The sequence below is a fragment of the Corvus brachyrhynchos genome, unplaced genomic scaffold (genome assembly GCF_000691975.1).
Source record: "Corvus brachyrhynchos isolate BGI_N302 unplaced genomic scaffold, ASM69197v1 scaffold331, whole genome shotgun sequence".
In the NCBI taxonomy this organism is placed as follows: Eukaryota; Metazoa; Chordata; class Aves; order Passeriformes; family Corvidae; genus Corvus; species Corvus brachyrhynchos.
Genome location: NW_008237229.1, coordinates 5,625,476 through 5,640,139, shown reverse-complemented (window position 1 = coordinate 5,640,139; position 14,664 = coordinate 5,625,476).

Below are 14,664 nucleotides of genomic sequence, written 5' to 3'. Positions count from 1 at the left end.
GTTAATGTCCCTTGCAACCCAAACTGTTCTATAGTTCTGATTCTACAAAAGTGCTCAATGATCGAGGCCTTTGGAGAGCACTCAGACGTGTCTGGTATATATCTGGACATATGCCAAACTTTTTAATGAATGTAATTCTTACTCTGAATAAACATTAAACAAAAAAATGGATTTCTTTCCCAGTACACTATCTGCTTACTGTTTCATTTTTCCTGATAAGACACAGCTAAAAGGCAAAGAGGTTTATTGAAATAGACACGGAAGCTGAGAAGGAGAAGGTTCTGCTTGTGTGGCTGTTAATAGCCTTTGGCATGACAGCTGCAAAGTTAATTAATTCACTAACCTATGTCTTGCTTTCCTTATATGGGATATCTAAGTCCTGTGTAAAATGTTCTTATCATTATGTTGGAAGAAAGGATGGTGATGAAATCTGCAGTTAAGTGTTTCCTGTATTTTCCTGTTCTATTTTGTTCTGAAAATTTTCTTTTCTAGTTATTATTTGAAAAATTTCTTTAAATTTCACAAAACAACCTAATTACTATCACTCAGCTGTTATTTTTTACTAAGTGCTGAGAAAGCTGATTTGCTATTATAATATAAACACGATTTTAAAAGCCTTTGTCTTTACCGGCAGAAGTAAATTTTCTTTTCTGTCATTTAAAACAGATTTTAAAAAGTTACTCATATCACTTGGGTTTATTTTACACCACTGAAGTTTAAGCAAAACTTCCCAACTATTTTTTTGACATTTTCTTAATACTTCAATGACACTTTTTCCTGACAACATTAGCAAGCATGTAGTAATGATGACACTGTGTTTGCCAACTGAAGCCTTCAGCATCCTTTGTTATCACCATGTACACAAGTGATTTATAAGATATTCTTGTGCAATAAACCAAGCCATTGCCATCTGCTTGGGAGACTGACAGCTTGGAAGATATCTTTTATAGCAATTTTGTTTAATAGGGACTGTCTCCTGAAAAATCATGATTGAGGGAGGGTGAGTAAATGCAGAAAGCAGTAGGCTTTTTTCCCTGAGTATCTTGATTTATAAAAATCTGCTCATTTCACCTGTAATAAATTGCAAATAATCTTTGGAGTAAACTAGGGGGAACTCTTCTACAAAGAGAAAGATTTCTGATATGTACTTTAATAATAAATTTAACCCTAAAAAATCAACTGGTAAAAACTATACCCCTTATAGGATTGTCAAGATTGTATTGTTTCTTTTCTTCTTGGAAGAAAAATGAAGAAAACATGATAATAAGAGATTAGTAGAATTAGTATCCACATACTGAAATATATCGATATGTCCCACGTATTTTATTCCTTCACTGTTGCTGAGTTGGTCTAAAATACACACAGGTTTCTCCTAAACACTCTGTCTGATTTCCCATTTTTTCTCTGTGTGTTATGGACTAGTTACATCACCACAATTTAATAGAATTTAAAACAGGGAATTTTCAACTCGACACAAAGAAGAGGAAAAAAATCCCTTGAATTTTCTTGGCTTGAACAGTAAAAATATATTCCCCAAAATAGATAGATAAGCCAGAAAACTGAGATTAATCAAACTCCAGTAAACTATAGACAACTTTTAATGCATATAAGTAAAATGCCAGCTAATAGCTAGTTTTTACCACAGCGTCCTTTGCAATTTGTAGATCTTATGTTCTCATACGATGCCTTCATGCAAACGCCATGAAAGAAACTTCATATCATTCACAATAAAAAACGAAGGTAAAAAACCTTTTTTTTTTCTCAGTCATAGCCACCTAAGTTTTATTTGACTTTAGTCCCAATGGAAAGGAAAATATAAAAAAAAAAGGGAAAAAAATTGAAACACTGATATTTAAGGAAACATTAAGACTTTAAGATTTTAGTTAAAGATAAGTTTTGCTAAAATTAGTTAGAAGAGGTAGGTCCACCTGAGACTAATTAAGAGTTAATAAGAGTTAAGTTAGAAACAAGCTTTTAAGTTGCAGATAACTAATTAACTGTCGTTTTATATTTGCTTAGCTGTGTTTATAATAAGAACCTGAAGGCATTGATAGATAGATCTAAAGAAATTTAAAACAATTGCTAATTTTTCCCATCTGGGTACTATTCAGAAGTCATAAGGAAGAAACTGGATGTTCCCCAAGAGGCTATTTGTATTGTCAAAACCCACAGGGGTGGAAAGTTCAAGTGAGGAAGACTATTATTCCTTCATCTTCAAGACCACTCTTCAATTAATAATTTAAAATTTAACTACCCAATTTAAAAACTGTACTACGCATGCTTAATGACATTAAAGCTAATTTCCATATGAAGCGGAGAATAGGAGGGGTCACTGTTATAAATATGTATTTGTATTTTGGATATTCATAACTTTTGTGGATAAATAAACTCTGTAACTGTTCATACCTCGACACTGCATATTAGGAAGCTATTCCACGCAGCTGTCCGGCGCCAATAAAACATACACTTTCTAACTTTAAACTGTTAGAGTGTTTTTGCCCATCTCAGTTGGATATCGATACTAGATCAATATCCTAATTTTTATGAAATAACTTTCACAGTGGTCAAATGGTATTTCAATGCTTCAACTAAACCAACAGAATGACTGTGGCTGACATGCAGCATTGTCTGGCTTTCTTTCTGGAAGATGCACAATAGGTCTTGATGTGATTTTAGACAAGTATAAGTACATTGACTGAGACAATGTTCATTCATATTATTTGCACAAAGAAAACATGATCTAACAGCAAAAAAAAAGTCCTACATTATAGACATAGGGATCTATTCAATAACTGTGTAAATGCCATAGCAGCAGCAATAACCCACTGCTTTGAATGCTTTGTTCAAAATACATTTCTCATAAAAACTAAAATTTTGGATGGTTTTTTAGCATTCAAAATCATTCTGCCAAGATAACAGGATTTCAGCTGAGGATGGTTGGTTGTAGCTAGAAAAATAAAAGTAGCCCCTCCAGGAAAGAGGACCAATGTCTCCTCTAAAGTACAGCTGAATAGACAATAAAATTTGACATGAAATTCCAGGTTTTACAGTTGATGTACATTATGTTAATAGAGCCGAGAGTTGATCTTAAAAACTGATGTCCCAACACGACACCAGTACATCTCTTAGAGCAAATACTTCTCCGATGATAAGGGAATTCAAACTGGATTTTGGCCTCTGTAAAAGGACAAGCCCATGATGCAACAAGATCAAACAGTAGTTTCATACCATCATTATCCTGGATTGTTAGGGAAGAGAAGGTGGGATTTGTTCCTTTTGCATAACACCTCTAATTTTCTTCATGGTACTTGACATGAACCACATTAGTCTCACATTAATTCCATTACAGTTTACATTCTCTTCCTCTAACTCAATTTCTCAGAATTAACCCACCTCCAAAGAAAAGTCATTTTCCTATTTGCCTTCCTCTTATCTCACTGAAACCTTTATTAAATGAGCTTACTGAAATATAAGAGGCTATTTTTGTAATAGGTTTCATTATTTTTCCCTGAAGAACAACAAATTCAAGAGAAGTTTTTGACAAGGAAGGGCTTATATCGAAAACCTAAAACCAGTTTAGCATTGTCATTAAAACAATACAAATATTCCTTTAGTAATTTTTTCATGCACTGAAAAAAATTATTATGTTTTGCCAAATAATTTTTAACAGTGGAACTTCTAAGCCCCAGTATCACACTTTCTTTCACTCCTTTCAGGAAAATCTACATTCCTCTTGAATTAATTGAAAAGATTATTTCCACACTGTTCAAGAAGTACACACCCTTATTCAAGTGGAGTGGAACATATGTGGAGCCACAATGCATGAGACTGAGATCTGTGGAGTCTTTTCCTGAGTAGAGAGTCTTCAAGCAGATGGCTAAATGCGTTCTTCTGTTGGTGCCTGAAGAACCAAATCTCTGGTTCTGAGCACTATAAGTCTCAGTTAGACTTTCATTTTCCTCTGAAACACTGGAAAGGTGTTTGGTATCTCGAAAACACTTTTTAAAGCAGGAGGAAGATAGGTAAACTTTATACAAACCACCAGAAGATTAAATTAAAATAAGAGTATCAGATATTAATCCCCTACATTCTGTTCTCAGAGAAAAATTAGAAGAAAAGAAAAAGTAAGTTTGTGCAAACCCAGTCAATTGGAAGGAGCATGCATTTTGATCCTTATGGCAGAACTCTACTCCCTATTAGCACTGAAGCGTCCTGTCAAATGTCAAAGGGCAGTTATGACAAATGATATTTCACATAGCAATGTCTAACAGCTTATAAAATAATACTATAGCATGACACAGGGAGTATATTATTAAAGATGTTCCAGTCATTGACAGCTTGAAAATAAATTTTAGTGAGGTTTGTGATACTTTAATTTTATTTAAAAGAGCAGTAGAAAAAATAAGCACCCTGCCAGATGTTCATTGTCAAAGCAACTGAGCTCTGTTTTGGCTGAGCTTTGCAGTTCTGCAAGACAACATCAAGATGCCATCTCTTGCAGGGTAGTAGATGAAATCAGATGTTGAGCACAGAGGGAGCACAATTTACTCTAAATATTTTTATCAGCCTCAGCAAAACTTTGTTACATAAAGGATAAAAAAAAAAGTCTTCCTTTGCAAACAAAGATGTTAATAACTTTACAGGATAAATGCTTGCCTTCCTCTAGACATTAAGCCATTTTTTGTGCAGGCATTGCAGAAACTGTAAACTGAGTTCTAGAACAATTTTCTATGTCTTTGATATAGCAACTATCAAGGAACACTCAAAGAGTGCACAGAGCTGCAAGGGAGGAGCTAACACAGCCACTGTATATTTGGAAAACTGTGTAGGTGATCTGGATGGAAAGGGGAAGGAGGATAAACCTTTATGTCTATTTATTCTCCCTTACCACAGTGATAGGGTAGATGATTTGGTTTGTTTTCCTCATTCTTTTCTCCTGAGGTAAGAAGATGTGTGTGAAAAAATCACTGGAAAAGCAGTCAGAAATCTATTCTGAACTGGGTATAAGAAGTCCAAAAATATTACTAAAAGTAGTAGAAAGTAAAAAAATGTTTTCAGTTCACCTCTAATCTATTCTTCTGGGAACACACTTGAACAGACTTAGAAAGTAAACTACCTAGAAAGAAAAAAAAATAACCAGTAAGATAGCATACATTTTGATTCTTTCATTATTTTAAAACAATAAACAGCAGCTTTCATGTAATTTTATATTTATGGTAACTCCTGTTTAGATTCCAGAAATTATTATTTTATAAAAATGTTTTTAATTTGTGCATTTTGCTATTTGTCATATGTAAAGTGTTGTGTTCAAGCCTGTAAGTGTTTGTTCATGTATTAGAGCAATTTTATCTGCATTAATAAACTTGTTGACTGAAAATAGTAGATGGGAATTTTAGTGAAACTCCTCACACCAGAAAAGTTATTCATTTGCCCACATATTTAAGGATTCAACCTTCCAGCTATCTGAAAAATAAATTGAAAAAAGTAAATATCTAGAGTGAGAGAAGAAATACATTTCCTGAATCAAAAACCAAAAACCAATAAACAAACAAACCCATAGTTTATGTGAGAGGAGATTATGAAAAAACAGAAAAAATCCCAGTGCTTTCCTTCATACTGTTTTAAAACAGCATGTGCATTCTATCTTTTGAGATTTTACTTATGTAATCTTTTTTCTTGTAGAATTGGAAATAAATACCAATATTTATTATTTGTCATATCAAGTGATCATCAAACACAGTCAGGATCACACAAATCCTTGAAGTGTATTTTGATACTTAAATAGTCCAAAATTAAAATCTTTTTGAAGTAGCTGATATTATATACCATCCTAATCAAGATTTGTTCCAGATTCTCATAATTTAGTAAATTTTCGGTATATGCTGCAGCATTTCCTCTTAAACACTGTTAAGAACAAATTTCCACCCACAGAGAGATCAATGATAAACCGCATGTGTATAGTATTTCTGAAGAAAATAGGTTGAATTGAAATTAAAAAATATTTAGACATCCAAATGCTGAAGAGAATATACTGTACAGGGTTTGGTCAAGAAAGAGAGCATAGAGACAGGTTTTTTCACCTCCTATGTGCTGGTAGTGCTGCAATGACTTCACAGCCCACTAAAAGTGACGGAATGGCTCCCTTTGGAAGTCTCAACCTTACGGTTGCGTGCAGCTTCCTGCTTCAAATATCAGGTCAAATATGTATATGTATGGAAAAATAACTTTATTGTCAGGAAAATGCCTGACAGAAGTAGAAATTGCACTACCTTGAATCTGACAATAAGATTTTATAATTTTTTCCCATCTAGTGCAAGGTGGAATGGAGAGAGCAAACATATTCAGGGTGTTCCTGTTAGGGGGAAAAAAACACTATCAGGAAGAAAAAATGGGTAAAGCATGGGAGGTGTAATGGACAAGAAAGAATGAAAGGAAGAGACAAAGAGAAAAGAACTTCATGTTCTTCCTTGAGACTGACAATGACAAAGATGCTACAAAAAGCATGAGGGCATTACAGAGTGCTGCAGAGGTATTTGTTGTTCTGTCAGATTAGAAATAGAAAAAACTCACTAGTCTGAGCCTGAGGGACACTTACACAAGACTTCAGTCTAAAAGTTGACTCCTGTAAGATTTAAGAGCAAAGGGAGAAAATGAGTAATACAGAAATATGTTGAGCAGTGTCTGTTTTCTTCCATCCAAATATTTTTATAAATTTTGTTAATATCCCTTTTAAAAATCCATTTTAAAAATACAGAACTTGAAATATGTTTTGTATGGCGAACTGTTCGCTGCACTTGGGGCATGAGGAGGGGATTATAATGGGCTGTGGCTGTGCCAAAAAATGAACTGTGCCAAAAATCTTCTCCATGTGGTGACAGTACCTTTAGCCAGCTGGCAGAGCTTAGATCAGCTCCTGGCCTTAATTTCCCTGTCACAGAAACAGGGCAGAAATCCTTTCAGAAGAGGGAGCTTCTGTTGTTAAGACTGCAATTAACAGGCTGAACGTCTGTGTTTAAAGCCATCTACTGAAATAATTACTCAAAACCTTGCCATTTGCTTAGAAAGGAAACGATGGGGTAAAATAAAATCATCATGAGCTTCTTCCTCTCTCTTCCCCAGGTAATGTAAAAGCATTCCTCCCCACTAGTTATGTCTTTTGAACAGTTTTGACAGAATGACTGGAGAATTGGAAACATTTTCATGTTTCATTTCAGCATATTTAAGGTGTTTCTGTGTTTGTGATGTGTTCACATGCATTGACAGTGGAGCAGGTGGATCACATCAGTCCCTGACAGTTTGGTGACTGTGAATATTCCACTCCTTGGATTTATGGCACTTATTAGATCTGATTCTGCATGCATGTTTTAGGTCTAAAATAGTGCTGTGTTTTTAAATCTTGATTTTCTTGTTTGCCTACAAATGTGAAAATAACTCTACAATTTAGCCATTTTTCAGCTTTTACTGACATTTAGAATAGCCCAGTTTTTCTCTTTAGAGAAGTCCTTCACTCATTCAATCATCACTGGGGGTATTTTATATAATCAAATGCCATAATTATACAATAATTTTCCAATACAGCAAGATTGTATTTTTGGATGAAACCAAGCTGCAGCAGTTTGGGGGAAGCAATCTCATTCTGTCTTCATATAAGAGCTGGGTTCAACACTTCTCTTTGAGTACTGCTCTGGGACCTCAGAAGGAAGTGCTGTTTTTCACAGTGGAACTGGAAATTTACTTATACCGTCATCCTTACAATCCTTTTCTACAAGATGCTAGATAATAAACTGCCTTTTTCTTAGCTGCTTTGGGCTCAAAATCGGGAAGAATTTTTAATTTATTTTGCAGCTAAGTGACCTGGCCTTTACCTCAGAAAGTCAGGAAAGACATAGCAAAAAAAAGACGGTCAGATATTTTCATCTCTTATATCAGTGGAAATTTTCTTTGTCCTTCAGGTAACTCTCTAACCTTGAAGCTGGAGCAGTTCTGAGATTTATTTAGAAGTTCAGAGCAGTCATGTAATCAAGGTGCCTTGTTACCACCTCTGAAATGGAGCACTTGAGATCTGGGCTCCTGAGGGCAGCTGTACAGATATTAGCTCATACTGCTCAAGGGGCATCTATTTTTCCCTGCCTTAACTTGTATGCTGCAATTTTCTGTTCTTGGTTTCCAAGCTAATTCTTGTTGGTGTGCACTTCAGTTGAAAAGACACGCATTGTGCCTCAAACAGTTCTGCAACTCTGTTTAAATTGCAATTAAGACATGTTTCTCCTAATTAAACCTTTTGACCACTTAAATCAAAGGGTTGCTCAGGGATTTTAGTTTTCCATATTCCATTAATTCATCACAATGCAGTTTATAAATATTCTTAGAAACATGTGCAAAAAGCTGTGCCTTTTCAGACTTTGGCACTGTGGCCAATTTCTTTATGAACTTTGAAACAGACAACAGTTCATGTTTAAAACTTCATTTAAAAAAAAATGTTCTGTAGAATTAAGCCTTTTAAAGTTTATTGGTGTCTCTGTTTTATATTAATTGTGTTGCATGTCCCCAGGTAATTTCACAAAGGGCATTTTAGAAAAGCAAATTCAGCTGATGGATGAATTTCTCTGCAGAGGTTTATTAACATTTTTGTCAATTTATCCCATTAAATACAGCAACATCCCTAGGTGGTAATGAAGTGCAATAGCAGCAGAGGCTTCACACAATGATGGCAAACAGATTCCAATAATTTTCTCAGTAGTATCCTCATAGCACAAGTGAAATGCTGATCTTTACAAGTATGGCTGGGTAAGTAAAAAAAACCCATACAGATAAAACTCAAAATATATATTTATGAATGTTAATTTAAAGTGAGCATACCTCATTATGTCCTCAAACTTCAGCAGCAGCCTAGGGCATGGAATTAAGAGGAATTAGTAGTATTGGAAGCAATATTTCCCCCAGTAAAACAAACATGCCAGAAATTTGTGTAAATATATGTAAAGGCTGACAAATGAGGCATATGTACCAGAAACTTGACCCTGAAATCTCACTTTCTCCAAAAGAAGGGATAAAACACACAACCACCCCACACTCCTGTCCCCACAAATGCCAATGAAATGGTTCCTCTTGATTTCAGCAGGCAGTGCAACAGGATATCAAAAAAAGCTTGAAATTCAGATTTTGACTACTAAATATTTACAGCAATGAGCTTATGAATAAGTTACATTTCTTCACGGGGGTTTTTCAGCAAACAGCTCCAAATAATTAATTTGAGAAACTGCAATTTATCTTTTTTCAGAAATATGTCAAAAAAGGAAAAAAATCACTGAATGAATTATTAATTGCAAACTACTCCCTCCTGTTACGGTGACTCGCCATTTCTCACATCACAATGTATTTACTTTTACTGCATTACCATGGTTTTCTCCTATAACAAAAACATAAGTGTTCATAAGATTCTAAGAAATATTATGAATGTTACTTTAAAGAACATATATTAAAATTTTATAAAAACCTTTTTAAAGCTTAAGTAAAAGAAACTATAGTAAAATAAGGATAATGGAAAAAAAGTAAGTGCTAAAAGGGATTTGAAGAACTCTGCTAAAAAAGCTGATCATAATATAAAATATTACCATAAAAGAAATTACAGGTATTATTGAAGTTTAAATTATTAGGTTGTTCATAGTCAAAAAGTGGGAAATACATTTGAAGTCACATTGTAGGGGGGAAAAAAATTGCCTAGGACATGAAACAAAGCAAATTAAAAAGATTGTCTCCGCATTATCACCTCTAATTTGTGAATTAGTTTACTTATCTACCCATATGCAGTAAAAATTGTTTGGCTTTTGGTACTTATCATCCTAAGAAGGCTATAACTGCTCTCCTTCTCCTAACAGGCTTTGTGTATCATTATGATTTCCTGCAAACAGTGGGCAAAGTGACTCTTTCAGAAACTCTTTCATGTTTGCTTGTTTGTTTGCTTGCTTGCTTTAAACAATGACAGACGAAATAGAAATGAGGTGGCTGGTGATGAATAACATAAAATGCAGAAATGAGAAAATCTACCAAATACTGAAGCATCTTCAGTATTCACTTCTCCCTTTGAATATGTATATCCACCCCTTCTCAGAAATATTATTGCATCAAAGTGTGTCAATTGTCCTTGCTTGGGTGTTTTTCTAAGGCTGCCACAGAGAAACAGACAGCTGATTTTTCTAATTGCAATTTGTCTTCACCAGCAATGGAAAAAATCCACTCTCGGTTTCCAAACATAAAAAGTTCTGGTCCTTGGTTTTGCTTTTTTTTGTCTTGAGAATGAGTCATCAAATACGCGCCCTTTTCTTCTTTGTCAGAACGGAATGATTTCATCCCAGGCTGAATCGTAGCCAGAGATTTCTCAAATAAACCAGTGCTCATTTGTATATATCTTTGTTTTTCCTGGTTACAAAATAAATATTAGTTACTGAAAAGCAATTGCTAGTGCTTTTCATTATCAGTTCAGAACTATCTCCAACAGATAATAAGCAAATCCATGTGGCTGTTATTCAAAAGAATATTCATCTTTTGATGACTTTTCAAGGATTAATAGTTTATAGTTTCATTAACCTTTAATAGAATACCTTCTTATCCTGGGTATTAATACCAATCCACCAATCATAGAATTCCACCACTTAAAATCTCACTGAACAAGCTACCAAGAGCCCAAAAATATGACCAATTTAGATAATTTTTAAATATTTGAAGTAAAAAAATATTTCCATTCTTGGGTTTAGATAAAGAATTAGTTTTGTGCCCACCCATTTAGGACACCTTTTTTAGAGATTAGACCTGCAAAGAAGCCCTATTTCCCTTGGACACAATTGAAATAATGATGTTGCACTGTAGTGCATTAGGTTTTACCTTCTCTTTCGCTAGAAGGCCCTGGATTTCCAACTCAGGGCAAATACTTGTGTCTATTCACTCATAAAATACAGTAAACACTCCCACATTGGAAATCAGTTTTTTAAAATCAGTTGAACATTGAATGAAACCTCACAAATAGAGAACATTAATATATTCTGACTTGCTTATTTGTTTATTTATTTTTAATTTAGGACTGGATCCAAAGACCAAGACAGTCAATGTAAACAGACGCTGGATAAATTTCTGTAAGTTTCTGCCCTGGAAAACTCTTAATTAGCTAGCTGGGCAATAAATATGTCTTGATGTATTTTTTAGCAGTGAGGATGCTAAGTATTCATGAGATAAATAATATTTTACATTCAATATTGTAATTAAGAGGTCACTTTTTAGCAAGCTGATTCTCTTTTTATTTTTTTATGCTGAGAATTATCAGTGTCAGAATACAATCAATACAATACTTCTGCATGAGGGAAATGCATGTTCCTATAGAAAGCTAAGAAATTTTGGATATGGTCATTTAAAATGACAAGTTTTAAACCATTTTCCACAATCCACAATCTATTTTAATGCACAAAGAAATTTTTTATTATAATTTACATTCTTTTCCACTTTTCTACATATTCATTTAAAAATTATATACGTCAAATAATTTACTTGTACGAGTTTTATATAGATAACCTGCTCATAAAGTTCTCTGGTTAATCATGAAAGAGAACACAGTTCTTACAGCTGGTGTTGGAGAAGAAATTATTCATAAGGCTGTCTATGGACATATTTCTGACTATTGATTGTTTTGTACAAATCCAGTCAAGCTCCTCTGATACAGCTATCTTCTGTTTATCTTGGAAGAAGGGTCTCTTCGCACACATGGATCAAACATTAAAAATAAAATGATTGATTTTGAAGTGTGAAATGTAAGGGCAGCAAGTCCTAAATCCAAAACAGATTAAATGTCCAAGAAAACATTTAAGCTCAGAGGAACACACTGTAAACCCTCTTTAGGCAACTAACTTCCTAATGCATTGACTCAAAGAAAAATCTATCTGTTCCAAGTGAGATAAACAGTCTGAACAAAAGTATTTAGAAAAGGGGAGCCAAGTTAACCTTGCGTCCATTAACATCAGCATCAATCAAAAAATTTATTGGAGTTTGTCACAAAATAAAATTGCTTTGGCTTGCTTAAAAATAATTGTGCTCTTTATTTCTTTCCCTGTAAAAGCTTTCTTATTTCTTCCATCCTGACTATTTACATGTAACCATTAATTAAAATGTAAGTTTCAAGAAGAATTGTTTTATCTCCCTTGTATTCTACCTGGTGGCACAAGAATTCATTTCCAGATTGCACTTGTGCAGAGTTAATTTTCTTCACAGTGGCTGGTATGGGTCTGTGTTTTGGATTTGTGCTGGAAACAGTGTGATATCGCAGAGAACTTTGTTATTGATGAGCAGCACTTGCACATAGACAAGGCCTTTTCTGCTTCTCTACTGTCCCACCAGCAAGGGGGCTGGGGGTGCACAAGGACCTGGGAGGGGACACAGCCAGGACAGATGACTCTAATCAACCAAAGCAACATTCCATACTGTGTAGTGTCATGCTTAGCATATAGTCCTGGGGAAAGGAGGAGAAGGGGGTTGTTCAGAGTGATGGCTTTGTCTTCCCAAGCCATCATTACGTGTGGTGGAGCCCTGCTTTCCTGGGAATGGCTGAACACACCCTACTTGCCCATGGGAAGTGATGAATGAATTCTTTGGGTTGTTTTGCTTGCACACACAGCTTTGGCTTTACCTATTAAACTGTTCTCATTTCAACCCAGCAGTCTTTTCTCTTTTACACTTCCAGTTCTGTTCCCATCCCATGAGGGATGAGTAACTGGCTGTGTGGGGCTGAGCTGACAGCTGGGGTTAAACCATGACAAATTCTCCGAAACATTGCACTTCAGAGACACCATGAACTACTTCACCCCATGTGAAGATGGATATTTAAATAGTTCATATGAATCAGCCAGAAATTACTATTCCTTATTCATCTCTGATAAATGGTCTTTGGTGGTATTAGGAGAATCCAGACATCCAAAGACATCCTTTGTGAAGTCCCTTCACTTTCTGCTCCACATAGGAGAGAGAGAATAAAAAGAATATTTATCATAAACAGCTGATAGCTAATAGAACTAAGAAAATACTTGACATGTAGAAAAATTTCAGTGTCTGGAATTTTTCACAGTTAGAAAATGGGAAATACTGAAGTTGTTCAAGGAAAATATAGTAGGAGCTGGTGGTGATAAGAGGTCTGATTTTCTTTGACAAATCACACTTTCTACATTTGTCCAATTTATTGATGTCAACAGAATCATGTATCTGCTTCAAGCACAGCAATGCATTCAGAAAATACACTTGTCGTGATGACATAGAAGCTGGGACAAACATTCCCAGGTTTGTAGGTCAGTCAGATGAGAGTATTAACATCAAAAAAATGACACATTTTAGTCTCATTCATCCAGTAGAAAATTCCACCAAAATTAATATCTTCCTAGATAATAGTACCACTCTAACAGTCTACTGGTCCCAGAAAAAGGGAATCCTTTCCCATTTTTCTTTAGTCCTAGATAAATATTCTCTTATCTCATTAACTTATCTCTAGCGTGTCTGGACACCATGGAAGCAAACACGAATTTTACAGAAACAAACTTCTTACCTCATGACTTTAAGGGCCCAACAAGCACCACAAGAAAGGTTTCTAGACCCCTAAACCAAGAGTAGTAGAGAAGAGGGACAAAAGTGAGGAAAAAGAGGCATGGAAAGGCTCAGAGGCAGAGGCAGGGAGCTGATAAATCACATTGACTCTCCATTGCACAGACAGCTTTAAGACTAGCTAGTTCCATGTAGAAGCATGCTTTGGTTATCAAAGTTTTTTCCACATCTCAACTCCTTGCTACTTCAGAGAAAATAAAATGACAAGCTAAATAAGCAAAGCACCCCAAAACCACAAAGTCTTTATTTTTAAAGTTTAGCAGGTATCTGGAAATAAGCAGTGGGGTAGCTACCCTTCATAAACAAAAGATAATGAATGTTAAAACTTTGCTGACAGCCAAGATCACAGTGATTCCATCACTATTTGCAGGTTTAATCTAGTACTTTTATTTGCCACCTGCTCCCAAAATACCCTGGCCACTTGCTTCTGCCCTCACATTGCCAATTGGCCCAAGCATCATGTAGCAGTACAAACAGATTATCAGATAAGAGAAATCAGTCCAGTCAAAAAGTTACCCAGAAAAGTACTTTCAGCTGGATCTGTTCCCTGATACTGTTTACTTCCTGGCTGCATAAGCACTTGCATTAGTCACATTTGCATGGGGTGAAAACAACCAGAATGGCTAAAGCCTTTAGACATAATTTCCTCAGAAAGGCAATTTCCCTTTCAGGCTGTCTGGGCTTACTTGCTTAGGGTGAATTTCTTCTCACTCTGCACAATGTGTAGTTCCTTCACGTGGTTCCTCAGGACTCTAAAAGCCCATAATCAGTACTCTTTGCACATGCTGTTGCAAACTCTGAGCAAGGATGTGGGGAACAAAATTTGCAAAGAGGGAAAGACGTAGGCTGTAAGGGAACTTGCCATCCTGTAGTTATGGAAAGTAGTTTCAATGTTTATGGTGCTGATCATGAAAATAACAGAAATAACCTAGACAAACAACTATAACTTGTTTTTTCAGATACTCCAGATGTCATATTAAAGCTCATTTTGAGTTTCTTCAGTAGCTGTTTGATACTTGAGTGGAGATTGTG